This window comes from Podarcis erhardii, assembly GCF_964252035.2.
Source record: "Podarcis erhardii genome assembly, chromosome: 3".
NCBI classification, from domain to species: Eukaryota; Metazoa; Chordata; class Lepidosauria; order Squamata; family Lacertidae; genus Podarcis; species Podarcis erhardii.
The window spans coordinates 45,907,729-45,922,388 of record NC_138507.1 but is presented as its reverse complement, the minus strand read 5'-3'; the positions used below and the strand labels follow the sequence as shown (position 1 = coordinate 45,922,388).

The following is a 14,660-nucleotide window of genomic DNA, read 5'->3' as shown; positions in this document are numbered from 1 at the left end:
TGTGCAAAGTTTGATGTTCTTTTTAAAAAATTATTCAGAGTTGTTTGATGTTTGAAGCACATCATCATGACTGAACAATGTGAGAAATGTATTGTCATAAGTTTTGGGTGTCAGGTGCAAGGCACCTATAATTTCTGGATTTAGTAATTGTTAGAAATTAACTGAGGTTTGAGAAGTTGATCTGCAAACACTAAACTTCTAGATCTAGCAGGGATTCAAGCTGGAAATAGCAGAGGCCAGATTCCTCATGAGGCAACCACTTAATAAAAGGTGAGCCATCAGGACCTTCTGTGCCAGAACGTCCTGATGGGAGGTGGAGCCCCTTCTCCAGCTGTGTGTTAGTAGGAAGAGACAAAAAGGGTTTAGGAGTTCAGTTTGGATGATGTTGGTGAGAGGGAAATAGTTTTCACTGGGTTAGCAGTGACAATGAGGAAGCAGGTGGGCAAAGAGCACCGTGTGGGCCGAGTGTGGCAGGTTGTAACAAAGAGTCAGAGAGCATGGGTGATTTCTCTGTTCTTAGACCCAAACTTGTAGGAGAATCAAGGGACCCTCTTGGAGTGTAATGTGTGAAACCTCTCCATCTCATGTTGTATATAAAGGCAAAGCTAAAGGTACCCCTGACAGTCAAGTCTAGTCATGAACAACTCTGGGACTGCGGCGCTCATCTCACTTTGCTGCCCAAGGGAGCCGGCATTTGTCCACGTCCACGCCGTTTACCTTCCCACCGAAGCGATACCTATTTATCTACTTGCACTGCGTGCTTTCAAACTGCTAGGTTGGAAGGAGCAGGGACTGAACAACAGGAGCTCACCCTGTGGCAAGTCCAAGTGGCGCAATGGTTTAAACCACAGTGCCACCTGCGTCCCACCATGTTGTATATAGGCATAAATAAATTCTATATCATGAAGAAACCATAGTCTCCACTGTGTCTCAGGAAACACAGACCCTGGGTAAAGCATGCCTGCAGCCCCTGGAATCTCACACCACTCACTGGAGATTCGGGTGGCATGTAGCAGTATTATTGCATATGACAGTAATGGTAAGAGAAGCGGGAGATGAGAAAAGAGGCTACTTGTCATGGCGGCAGCCACACCACCCTGCAACTCAGCTTGTGGCTGGGGATATCCCATGCTGGGCCATGAGCTGCAGTCGAAAACATTTGAAGGGAAAGTTGTACTAAATGATTCAGAATGGTGAAAACTCAGAAGGACCATGAAGAGCTCTAAACTCTCTCTTGTTAAATGGTGTGACCGGGCAGCCAAATTGCAAGCATATTTGGTGTAGGTATAAATTAGTGGTTTGAGCTGGTAAGTGGAGAGATGTGGTGTGACAGGACCCACTCCAGTGACTACAGTCGCACCTTTTCCCATTTCCCATTTTTGGGGTCTGTCACACACAAAAGAGAGCACAGCTTATAAGATAAGCAATTGTCCCATGAGCTGGTGCTTTGAAAACTTACACAATTTTACGGAGGACCTTCTGCTTTGAGGTCAGAGATTCCCTGCCCATGGGCTAAGGTGACTGCCAGCATAAACAAGGCCTTGTGTGATCTTTATTTAAACAATAATGACAAGCCAACGAATAAGAAAGAGAGAACTGAAGCAAGAAAATGAAAAATAAACACAGCTAAAGCTTAACAGGAAATAGTACCACACAGGGAGAGCTGTGTAATGTGCTTTTTATCCATATAACATAAATAAGTTCAGAGACAAATCGCAAGGGGCTTTCATTTTATTTGCAAAATATTCCCCTGGAAATGTGTTGAGCACATGAACCTACTACTATCATGAGTGATGCCTGCAAAGTACATTTGCTTTTCTTAAAATAGATAAGGAAGGCAAAGTTTTACAGAAAGTGCTTTAAAAATACATGTGTGTGTGTGTGTATGTGTAGGCTAATAATGACATAAATCTAGAGGGAGTAAGCATCAACAGTGATGGAGAGCTGTAGGGAAATCACACTTCTTCGTAATGGAGATTATTTAGTAAGTTACTGAAGGTAATTGGTCAGACGCGCTCAATGCAAGAGCGAAGAGTTGGCTTCTTTTGCAATCTCCTGTTGTTTCTGTGCACTTTTGAATACTCACTTTGACGAAATGACATTGTTTTCATCCTACATTTGGCACGGAGTAAATGCTAAGATTAATCACTGCAGGCTGCTTTTGACTTTGGTGAAGATGAAGCTACTTCCATTGTGGCTTTAATAGATGTAATTGTCTTGTCTTTGAATAGAACAGCAAGTTCAAGTTTGATTATTTGACAGACATAGCTTTTGCTGCATATAGATGTATTATTAATATCCTATTAACTCTCACTGGATACAACAAATATCTAGGCCTCATTGTCCTCGGCAATGCGCAGTGCACAAAGAGACACTTTCTTGTCATGAGGAGAATACAAATCAAGAGCTCAGTCAAAAGGTAGATATATACAAGTTGGCTTACATGTAGAGATGGGGAGAATTTTGTTTTGTTTGCATTAAATGAAAAACTTCTATCTGAAATGATACAATGTGAAATGAAACATAGGCGTCCTTTGAAATTTGCATTTCCCTAAATTTTGCCATGCTGCTCCCCAAACAATGTGTACAAAATGCATATATTAAGGGAAAGTGCACAAACATGCATGTATTGTGAAAATAAAATACAAAATGCACTATATTAGGGAAAATTGCTTGCAAAAATGTGTACATTAATCAAAATTACATGCAAAATGTATCTTTCATGAAAAATTTGCATTAAAATGGTTATGGATTTTCATGAAGGTTCTTCTTTTTTAAAAGGAAAAAAAGAAAGAAAATTGCTGTAAAAATATAGAGAGCTGAATTTAAGATTAGAAAAATGAGAAGCTGAAAGAAACCAAAAGGCTAACTTTGTTGTCAGTGCAACTTTACAGCAACTCTGCTTCATTAGCAGCTGCCTTGTTTTTGGTGCTTTTGTTGTTGTTTTGTTGAACTTTGATTTTTTTTTATTAACCTGTTGTTGTAATCTTCCTTTTCTACGTTTCTGTAAGATGACAAGGAATAATATATCTAAAGAATGTGCACACTTTCATTCCCAGAACCATTTCATGTTAATGTTTTCACACAAGTATCCTCAACATGCACACTGAAATGAATTTCTTGCAGCTCTTGGAAAGATTCTGCTTTCAACTATTGAGACCTAACAGGACTTTCAAAACTAACAACCTCATGTCTTTCCAACAGCCACAGAAACATATAATAGAACTTCTAAACCCGAGAGCTAGATCAAGCCATTGTGAACTTAGCCTGTCAGTGTAAATTAGCATTAGAACATCGCAACAGCTTTGCAAGAAAAACATGTCCAATGCAACACAGAGCTTGGCTCCCTTTAGGGAAGGGGAAGGTTTGGAGCTCCTTCTTGACTTCAGTCACACAATACATTCATAATCCTGAAAAATGTACTTGTTCCCGGGAGGAATAAAATATTTTTTACTGTAAGAGGCAAACACATGGATCACCAGAAGTATGACCTGTTGGAAACTAAGGGCTCACCCACACTCCCAATTGTCCCATGCACAGAAAGCATGGGTCTGAGCAGTTTCCTGCTGGTTTTCTGTGGTTTTCTGCTTTCTAGGCATAGTCCAAGCAATTTTGCCTTTTCCCTACCACTTTTCCGTGGAAAATCCACTCTAAATTGGACTAATTGGACTAAATTGCACTAAATTAGAGCAAACATCAATCCAGAGAAAACCAGGTTGATGTTTGCTCTGATTCAGTGGCAATGGTTTTTTCCTGAGGAGAGAAATGGTGAAGCAACGGCAAGTCTGGTTGAACGCTAATACTGTGAGTTTAAAACCATAAATGGTCAGAATAACTAACAAAAACAATCAAATTACCCAACTTGACAACATTTGAGTGTAATTCATCAGTCTATCTCAGTATGCTTGGTTCATGTTTTAAGCAGACCAAACAATGATGAATAATGCACAGGGGAAGTTAATCTGCAGCCTGAGTGTTTTAATAAATAAAAGGTAACAAATCCATTCAGGTCCATGGCTTCTTGCCAACACTTGCTTTGAAAGAGAGCTGCTGTCAGTACACACAAACAGTGCTGTGAGCTTTCTACTGCTTCCTTTTATTTGTGGTTTGTATATACTCTTGGACACAGAATGCTGTTGGCTTTCATGCCACGAGTACCACAAAATAGGAAAAGACCTTCATGAGACTAGAAAAGTCATCTCAGATGGGAGTGGGCAGGGAATAAGAATAAGAATAAGAATAATTCACAGATTTACTTCACAGTTATGGGGTAGTGGCTACTTTCACTTCCTGTGTTCCTAGTGCAGTGTCCATTTTGAGAACAGCCTCATTTGGCATATTTAGATTATTTATTCCCTTGGCATCTTTGACATTCAGTTGTACTGGTTTGCTTTTCATTGCTTAATCACTGCGGGGTCCTTTTTCTTCTATATTCAAATGTGTCACATTTGGTAATTTTATTCCGAGGCTGCCGGGTAGCTTCACAGTGGCTTATTTATTTATTTAAATTTATTACATTTGCATACCACCCTTCACCCGAAGATCATATGGTGGTACACAAAATGAAGACACAAAATGCATAATAAACAAAAACCAAACCAAACCAATAGCCTCCCCCCCACAAGAGGACCTCACCTCTTATTCCCATGAGTGCTAAACTTGTAAGAGACTTGAACCCTCCAAACCATGCATTACAGGGTAGGCATCTGAATGGTTCGTTGTGGGACAACTTGAGTCACTCCTTGCCAGATATCCCATTGCTGGAATCAGCTGGGAAAAGTCAAGGATGAAACATGGTAATGTGATTTCCCCATACTGGCCCTGAAAGATGAACCACCTGCATAGCTTTAGGGGTGAAAAATGCCATTAGTAACTACGGTAGTCTATGTGATGAGCATTATCTGCATTAAACTCTAATGTGAAAACAAGGCAGTAAAAAATCAATGCTTTAAAACATGAAGTCAAAGTTGTTAGTGAAAAGCATTTCATTTTCTGTCACAGTATTGTAATCAATTGAGAGGAAGGAAAACAAAACAAGAAAGCACTTGACACTGTCATCTTAAGGACTTCCAATGTCATCAGAGAGCTCTTACTTTGACACAACTAATCTAAAGCTTTACTTTAGAGGGAAAAATGAATTGAGAGGCAGTATGCTGTCAACTTACAAGGATTAGAGATATATTAATAACAACTAATTATAGCTTCAGGCTGCAATCCTAAAAATATTTACTTGAGAGTTAGCCTCATTGAACACAGTGAGATTTGTTTCTAAGTAAATACCCATAGGACATTACTCTCGATGAAGCATTCTTTGAAATATTTCTTACCAAAAGAAATATGCAGGTTTTGCTGGTAAGTCCTTGTGGGTGATATATTTTCATACTGATTTCCTGCATGCTGACAGCAAAAAAGTTCAGATTAGTTTTACACAGGCAAACTATTATTTTATTTCTTTCCTAGTTGTGCATAAGTTGCTAATAATAATGGTGCAAATGATCCCTTAGATTAGACGAAATAAAACTGGTCTTCTCCTTGATGGATAAAAGTTGCTGTTTCTAAGGATTAAAATGTTATTTCCAATACCTGTTAAAAATCAAGGGTTCTTTCTAAAAGAAAAATAAAAGGCCATGGCACAGAAATACATGTCTGTAAGCATACAAAATAACTACGAGGCAGAATCATAACTTTACCACCTCCCCAGAGGAGCTAACTGTTAAATGGTCATTGCCTTATTCTGCTGGCTTTGGCTTCTTGCAAGGCTGGGGAGAAGAGCACTATGGATGACTCTATCTCTGAATCAGAGAAGAGATGAGATGTGTCTTCTAGTAACAATGATCATGAAGACCATTATGGCATTGCATGGTTGCTGGGTCATGCCTCATGAAAGGCACCAGAAATGGGCATTGTGAATTGTGCTCAGGAATTGATAATTAATAAATTAACAAGGACCAGTGGGAAACTCTTGGTTCCAGCTAGCAGCTTAAGAGTAGAAACTGAACTATGTGGCGAAATGTTCAAGAAGCAGATCATATACAGCACATTACAGTTCTTCACCGTGTAGTTCTTCACTTGGAAAGTTGCTGCCTGGTGGGTTTGAAGTGGTTCTGATTATTTGTGCTTACAAGGACATCTTTCTAGCTTAGCTTCAACTTTAGTCAATGAGTTTTCAAACGTTTTCATACATCTTAATGAATTTAGGCATGGGTTCTTAAAGAAGAAGAAGAAGAAGAAGAAGAAGAAGAAGAAGAAGAAGAAGAAGATCTGGAAGGCTACGATAATAACTTTGGTTGGCATGCATACTTATGGTATGACAAGGTAAAGGTTCATAGAAACTTTAAAAACCATATTGTCAGGAAAGCACTGTATAATGTATGGAATCGATATAAAGATTTGTTGGAGAGTAAAAACCCCAGGTGGTTGTCACCAATGGAAGCTAAGGCGGTAAAAAGACTGAACATGGATTCAGACTGGCCAAAATATTGTGAAATTATAGAATATGATGGTGAAAAGTTGAAACTACAGAGTTTTGAGAAATTAAAACCTAAAGTCCGAGACTGGTTACATTATTACCAGATTAATGAGACCTTTAAGCAGGACAGGAAACTAGGATTCCAGAAGGAGAGGTCAAAGCTAGAAACAGAATTGTTAGAACCCAATACTAAGAATCTGTCTAGAATGTACAATCTGCTGCTAAAATGGAACACACAGGATGAAACGGTCAAATCAGCTATGATTAAGTGGGCACAAGACATTGGTCATGATATTATGTTTGCTGACTGGGACCAGTTATGGACCACAGGTATTAAATTCACGGCATGTAGTGCCTTAAAAGAGAATATAATGAAAATGATCTATAGATGGTACATGACCCCAGTCAAGCTTGCAAAGATATATCATTTGCCCAATAACAACTGTTGGAAGTGTAATGAATGCGAAGGAACTTTTTATCATCTTTGGTGGACCTGCCCGAAGATTAAGGCCTACTGGGAAATGATCTATAATGAAATTAAGAAAATCCTTAAGTGGACATTTGTAAAGAAACCGGAGGCTTTTCTCTTGGGCATGGTAGGCCAAATGATTCCAAAGAAAGATAGAACATTTTTTATGTATGCAACAACAGCAGCAAGAATTTTCTTGGCAAAGTATTGGAAGACTAAAGAACTACCTACTCTGGAAGAATGGCAGACCAAGGTGACTGAATTTATGGGACTGGCAGAGATGACCGGCAGAATTCGTGACCAGAGGAGAGAGACAGTGGAAGAGGACTGGGAAAAATTTAAAATTTATCTTAAAAATTGTTGTAAAATTTCGGAATGTTAAGATGTCAAGGGATTTGATATAAAGAATTACAGCTGTAAAAATGTAAGCTTAAGAAAATTTTAAAGAGAATTAAATATAAAAATTGGATGAAGGATTGCTAAAAAATTTTTAAACAAGGATGCAGTGAAGGGGAGGTATGGGGAAGTCGTGTTATGTTTGTTTGTTTTTTGTTTGTGTTGTAAAATTAATAAAAATCATTTTAAAAAAAAAAGAAGAAGAAGAAGAAGAAAAAGAAGAAGAAGAAGAAGAAGAAGAAGAAGAAGAAGAAGAAGAAGAAGAAGAAGAAGAAGAAGTTGGCAGCCCTATTTACATGTTTCTTAAGATAAAATTCAGAGATCATTGGGAGAGGACAAAATGTTACTGCACTCTTTATGAGAGTGCAGCCACTTAGTATTCATGAACTGAATTTGGGATTTAGGTGCTTCAATCAACACCTAAAGGAGTTTCATTAGAGCTGATGAGGGCTAAATTCACCCCAACCTATTTAGCTGCCTTTCTGGATTCCTTTTCGATTGGTATTTCTTTCACAGAGGTGGAAAGTGGCACAGGGTTGATTCTATCTTGCAGCAGGCAACTGAACTGGTATCTAGTTCCTTCCAAGTCAGCAGACACTGCTCTGTGTGGTACTAAAAATGACTTTCTCCCAATTTCCGCATTACACGTGAAAGCTGTTAATTCTGTGGATTTAAGCAATAGACATTACAGAGAACATTCAATAATTCTATGACTTGTCCTCACAATTTTAACAGTTTGAAGGTACTGTTCTAAAGTTTTGCCAGTGCATAAAGAAGTTGTCAAGTTCCCTTGTTATTGCCAAGAGTTGCAAGGTTGTTGGTGCAATGTTGTTAGGTTTATAGCACAGAAACATTGATATATATATGGGGTTAGTTTCGCTATTATGTTGCTGCTTTAGTATTCATGTTATGATGAAATTGTTTTTGTGATGGTCGATTCTGAGGTGCAACTGTCCTTTTTTTGTTGCAAGCCATTTGGGGCATGTGGAAAGGCAATAGACTAATAAAATGATGACAAACCTGTGCCCAATCGGAATTATTAAGGGGAGGATCCAGTGCCTCAGCCCTACTGCCTGGGGCTTCACTGTGCCTGAGCCTGCAACTTGCAGCTCTCCAGATGTTGTTGCATTGCATCTGTCATCATCTGTGGCCATGCCGGCTGGAGTCCAACAGCATCTTTGCTTTAAGGAGTGTTTGTGCCTCCTGCCAAAGAAAGCCCAGAAGTCTAGGTCACAAAATACATAGAGATATGTGAGACAAGCAAAGCATATTATAAATTATAAGAGACAAAGACTCAGGGAATGAGTAGAATGGCAGATCTGAAAAAGAACAATGTTACCCACATGGATGAGTTGTCTGCAGATGACAATGAAGACAAGATAAAAAACATAAATCTGACAGCAGCTTAGCCCTGAGGGAAGAGTTGAAAGTAATGGAAGACATTTTGTCTTTATCAGGCCACAAACACAATCAAATTCTCCAGTGAGTACTGTGTGCACATTGCAGAGTGAAGAGAGAAAAGTGTGAATAATGGCTTTGAAAAATCCTCAACAGCTAATGTTTGAACCATATGCTATACAACAGGCTTAATACTAAATAACTGCCTTGCTATATACCTTAAGGAACTTTTCCAGTATAAAGGAGGAGGTGAACATTTTCAGAAGATTCAAAATAAACTTACAGTACAAGGAAAAGAAATGCAAGACCAAAGATTATCTAGAATCACCAGTCTCTGAACTGAGAACCCCTCACCCACCTTAGTAGACAATAGAAGGGTCCTATGAACCAAATAGGCATCAATTTTCTGTCATTGGAACTTCACAGGAAATGAATGGGTCACGTACTGGTGATAACTGATCACATACCCTGAAAAAAATAAAATAAAAAGCCGTCTACTTTGGCTAAGAAATTGTAGAATCACTATTTTGTGCACTGTGGTAGATCAAGCATTATTTATTCCATTCAAGGACATGACTTTGAAAGTAGCCTCTGAATTGATTTTATGTATGTGCTTTTTGAAAGCTGTTTTTATTTTCATAGTTATTTTCAATTGTTTTCATATGCAAACTGTGTTAAATACACACATGTTCAGTATATGTCATTGCATTATAAATTGCTTTGACATGCCTCATGGGAAATGATTCATCGATGAAATAAACAACAACAAATGTCGTCTTTGAGCCCTTTCTCCCGCTATTTGACATGGAACAAATTTGGAAGAGTAGACCATTAAAAGAGTAGACCACCTCATGAGAAGAGAAGACTCCCTGGAAAAGACCCTGATGTTGGGAAAGATTGAGGGCACAAGGAGAAGGGGAGCGATGGAGGACGAGGTGGTTGGACAGTTCTACTGTGGGAGGCAGTGGAAGACAGGAGTGCCTGGCGTGCTCTGGTCCATGGGGTCACGAAGAGTCGGACATGACTAAACGACTAAACAACAACAACAACAACAACAACAACAGACCATTAAAAAGTGTTGCTGTTACAGAACACACACACACACACACACACACACACACACACAAAAACACCTGCATTTAATTCCTATTGGCTGTTGCTCACATGGTTCTCTCTTGGAAAGTTTTCTTCAGTTTTTAAGTCAGGCTAATCCCTGTGCAGTGAGGTGCTGCTGTGCTGTGCTATACATCAGCTTGCCAGCAATTCATTTTCATATATCTTTAGATTGTTTTATGTAAACATTTATCAAGTTAAAATAGGCATCCAAGAGTTTGACCACCAACTTTATAAGAGGTAATTGTGATGCACTGTCATTTTTCAATGCAAGCACACATTTGATGGACACTTGGGGAAAGATGCCTAAAGGTGTATATGAGAATGTATAATGCATAGCAATGCTCTGCTGTACTCATCACCTAGCAGAAGGTCACCAGGTATCACATCACTGAAATTCTGATTGAGGATTCAGTTCAGGATTACTACTGGGGGGGGGCGGATTCCCCCCCCCTTTCCATTTGCATTGCTACATTATGCACAGTACAGGTTTCACCTTGTATCTTCAAGTACACTTTTACCCATTCTTGAGTATAACATCTAGTAACAAAGAGCCTGATGAAAATCCCATTGAAGGCACCTCATAAATCAGGCCTCTTTTTGAGTATACATACATGAGGTTTATAACTTCATGCTATGATAATTTCATAGTACTTTATATCCAAAAATTTCATAACAAAAGCAATGTTTGCTATTTTAAATCTTTTTTCTTAAATGTTGGACTTTCTGAACAAAACATGTCATTGATGTGATGGCAGTCATTCCATTAGTGCAAGCCTTTTAGCATGCTGAACAGAAGGACACTCCTCTCCTCCCCACAGTATTGTTTTGGGGATTCTCCTGACCCCCCACCAGAACCCATTTTGGGGGCATGGGAAAGGAGAGGGGGAACCCTCATTGTGCTAGTAGAAGTTCCTGTGCAGGTTTCTGCTAGCAGGACTAGTTAATTGAATTCCACCCATTAAATGTAAGTTGAGAGGTTACTTTATTCTGCCTAATAAGAATATAAGATCTCTTGTGCATGGATGACATCATACTAACTTTGATCTACCCTAAAAGATCAATCCATGAAAAATTCTGGAAACATACAGTCAGCCTTCAGGATAAAAAATATGAATGGTCCAGTATCAACTGTCTGCCAGTCCAGCTGGGAAAAATCTCAAACTATAACAGTATACAATGAAATGATATTCCAATAACATATTTAGGAGTTTGGCTACATCTTGATCTGCAAGACATAAAAGAGCATGACTTTGAAAAAATGGCATCACAAACTGAGAAAGTTGTGGAACAATTGGGAAGACACTCGTTATCCTTTGGAAAGAAAGCTGTATCGTATATAATTATTTTTCCTGAAATCTTATTTTCACTTCAAACTTTATTTCTAGAAGTAGAAAATAACAAATTAGCAAAGGGAAACCATGAAATTTATTTGGTCAAGTAAGCCTCTACTGTGAATGAAAACCTTTATCAAAAAACTAATAAAGGTGGATTTGGCATCCCTGAAATTATAAGGTAGTATGAAGCAGTAAAAATAGCAATGATTGGTAGCTGGTTTGAAGATATTCAAGTAAATAGAGCAGAACAAGTAATAAATAAGAAACAAATATGGCAAATATTGTGGTTCAAACCAAGGATGCACACGCTTGATTCCAACAATCTCTCATCAACAAAAGTAGTAATCAAAGTGTAGTGCTAACTTCAACCAAAATTGAATCCTGAAATCTCCTCTCCTATCTCTTATCAAATGAATTCCCAGGAAGAACAATACAGTATATTATAGACTTTTCATCTTTGTCTGAAATGAAAAAAAGTTGCACTTCTCCTGCTGGTTCAATGATGCAAATGGATCTTACAGTATTTTTAATTGAGACATACTGCAGAACAACTACAAACTAAATATGGTCTTTGCTGAACACTTACACCTTTTGAAATTTTGTTTCCAATCTGAATCAAAAGACAGCAATCAGTAACATCTATTTCCTTATGCCTGAAATAAAATTAAATCTATTACACCCATCTTTTAAGAAATAAAACTGGTGTGTGTGTGTGCGCTAACAAGTGATAATTGATAAATAAAATATAATGAATGGGCTTGGATCATTAAAACAGTTATATCATTCGTAATAAAGAAAGTCTCTTCAATATATCAGTGATATCTTACTCCGTACAAGCTGGCTAAAATCTATAAAATGAATCTGAATTGATGGAGATGCAGGAACACTAAAGTAGAATTTGTACACGTGTTTTGGTCCTGTAGCAAAATAAACCATTTCTGAAATATAATATTTGAAACAATATTGTGGAGTATAACTAAACAAGAAACTCTAAAACTCTCTTGTTTGGCATAATAAAAACAGAAGACAGGAACATGGACTACCAGTTAGTCAGAACCTTGAGTAGTACAAAATTGCACAGTACTGGAAAAATGAAGACCCTTCACCAGTAAACAACTGGACACCTTCATCTGTCCCAGTTGCAACAAGACATATCTCTCCCATTTTGGTTTCTAAAGCCACAGTAGGCAATATAACTGTCCAGCAGTTCCTCTTCTCCCCGCCGCCCCAGCCATCTAAGTTAGTGGGCATCAAAATATTTTGTGGCATTGAATTTTGCGAGTAAATAATGAATTTTATGACTTTCTTTTGTCTGTCCTAACTGTACTGTCATTTAGTTTCATTAAGTGACCCCCCCCCCATGTTTTAATTATTAAGGAAGCAGATTTTTCCTGTGTATTTGCTCAACAACATTCACAATTTCTCTCTGATATTCTCCTTAGTTGCTCCCCAACAAAACTAAATGCACTAACATTTTCCATAAAACGTTGTTGTCTTGTGCACATTCCTATTCAGACACCCTCCTGCATACAGGAGATGCACTCATGTATCCAATTTTCACCATATGATGTGAAGTGTGAAACCACAACTATGTACTTTGTGACACATAAATGAAAAGCAATAGTAGTGATGCAATTCCGGAATAAAACTATGAAATTAGCTGAAATATTAAAATTGCTCATTGATTTTTATTGAAGACAGGGATGCACTTGGATTCTAACAACCACCAGATCCTTTAGATTGTCTCTGCTCCCTCCCTGGGTCAACAGTCAGGCTATCATCCAAAAATATTAATCAAGATAATAACTGAGCTTGAAGCTGCCCTTTGTTATGATAGCAATATGTTTGCTTTTAAACAGTTACCTCAGGAAAACAAAATATGGTGCTAATGGCTTCCACTTGTAGGCACATAACATCATTTATTTGAAAGCAGACCTGTTGCTAGGCCATGAATTGTGCTTAATTACGCAGGCATGAGGCACTCATTCACCCAGCTGTAGTCTGATTTAGAAAAAAAACATGGCTGGCACTGGTATATCCAAGAAAGAATATATCGCCCCAGCAGGATGCCTGGAATAAAAACCTCCTTTGGCCTTGAGGAACTGCTATACAGGTTAGAGTTTTATGAACAGATTTCAGGGGAGGTTTTTTTGTGTGAAAAGAGTCTGAAGGAAGAATGGAAGAGATGAGAAAGAAAAGTGGCCGATGAGACCATGGAGAGCAGCAGCAGCAGCAGCCTCAACAAAAGTACCTGCAGAAGACAGTGGATGAAAGAGAACTGCCAGGCTCTGATAGGAGATGGAGCAGTTGCAGGCTGCATACGTACCATACATTTAAGTATAATTCTATCCCTGTTCTTCTCCTCTGAAGTCAACTCAAGTTCCACTGCTGACTCTGCTGATGCTGCCTCATTCTGTAGCATATCTCCCATCCCTTTAAAGGAATCAAAATAGTACGTAGTTGCAGCAACATTCGAGTCTTGGTTTGCTTTCATTTCCACTCGTAGGTTTCATTTGCCTCTTTCCCCCCTTGCTATTTCTCCTATCCTGGATCCTGTCCTGTCAGTTAAGTTGCCAGCAGCAGCAGCATTCTTTTCCACCTTTTGTCCTCGAAGTCACCAGTTTGAGGTAATCTTTTACAATTATTGAAGCATTTGGAGATCCTTTAAGTCTTCCTCCATCAGCCTTGTCTGTTGCTGCTGCTAAACACCTTATAATACGGCCGTTACGTATATCAGCAAGTGCAGGCTGCAGGTGGGTGGGTAGATGGGGGGAAGAAGAGAATTTATGTCACCACCAGTGCTTCTTTGGAAATGCTTTAGCCCAAGTTTATGTTTAAAAAATCTGCTTATTTACTTGAATTATTCCTCTTGATTCTGCCTTCCCCGACTCTTTAGATGGTTCTCTAGCAGTTCTCCAAGCATGCTACTTTGGATACTGCCATTATCCTGATTCACCTAGCTCACAACAGTCTTGAAACCTAGGTTCCATAGCAGAACAAGTGGTTGTGCAGGTAGGAAAAGTGGAGGTTTTTCTTTCTTTCGGGGTAAAATTAAATTTATTATAATTTAATTATTTTAAACACCACCTTTTAGAACAAGAAACACACCCACGGTGGCTTACAATAACTGAAAAAAACCACCAATAATTTGAATACATTTTTTAAAAAGTCATGAACAGAAACCAGAGTAACCTCTGCCAAAGCCAACAAAGAATGGCGGGTGGGGGGAGACAACCAGCAGCATACTTCCACTTCCATACCAGGCCACCCCTTCCCTTTCCTGCTCCCTGCAGCTCCCACTTTCCCACAATGTCTGCTCCAAAGGGTTGGGGTCTATTCTGGATCAGATTGGAGAGGGGGACACGGGAAATAGGAAAGGGAACAATAGGAATGGCTTTATTAATTGTAGTACTGGATAGCCAATTAGCTACTGGGCTAAGATCAAGGTGCTGCACTGGGGCGTTTTTTGTTCAGCATG

The 14,660-nt window shown here is 38.7% G+C and overlaps 1 long non-coding RNA gene across 1 annotated transcript in view; it reads left to right on the top strand.

The window, feature by feature from the left end:
• Positions 1-14,660, top strand: part of LOC309339437 — a 657,715-nt gene that overhangs the window by 343,408 nt on the left and 299,647 nt on the right. The gene's annotated exons all lie outside the window — the stretch shown is intronic.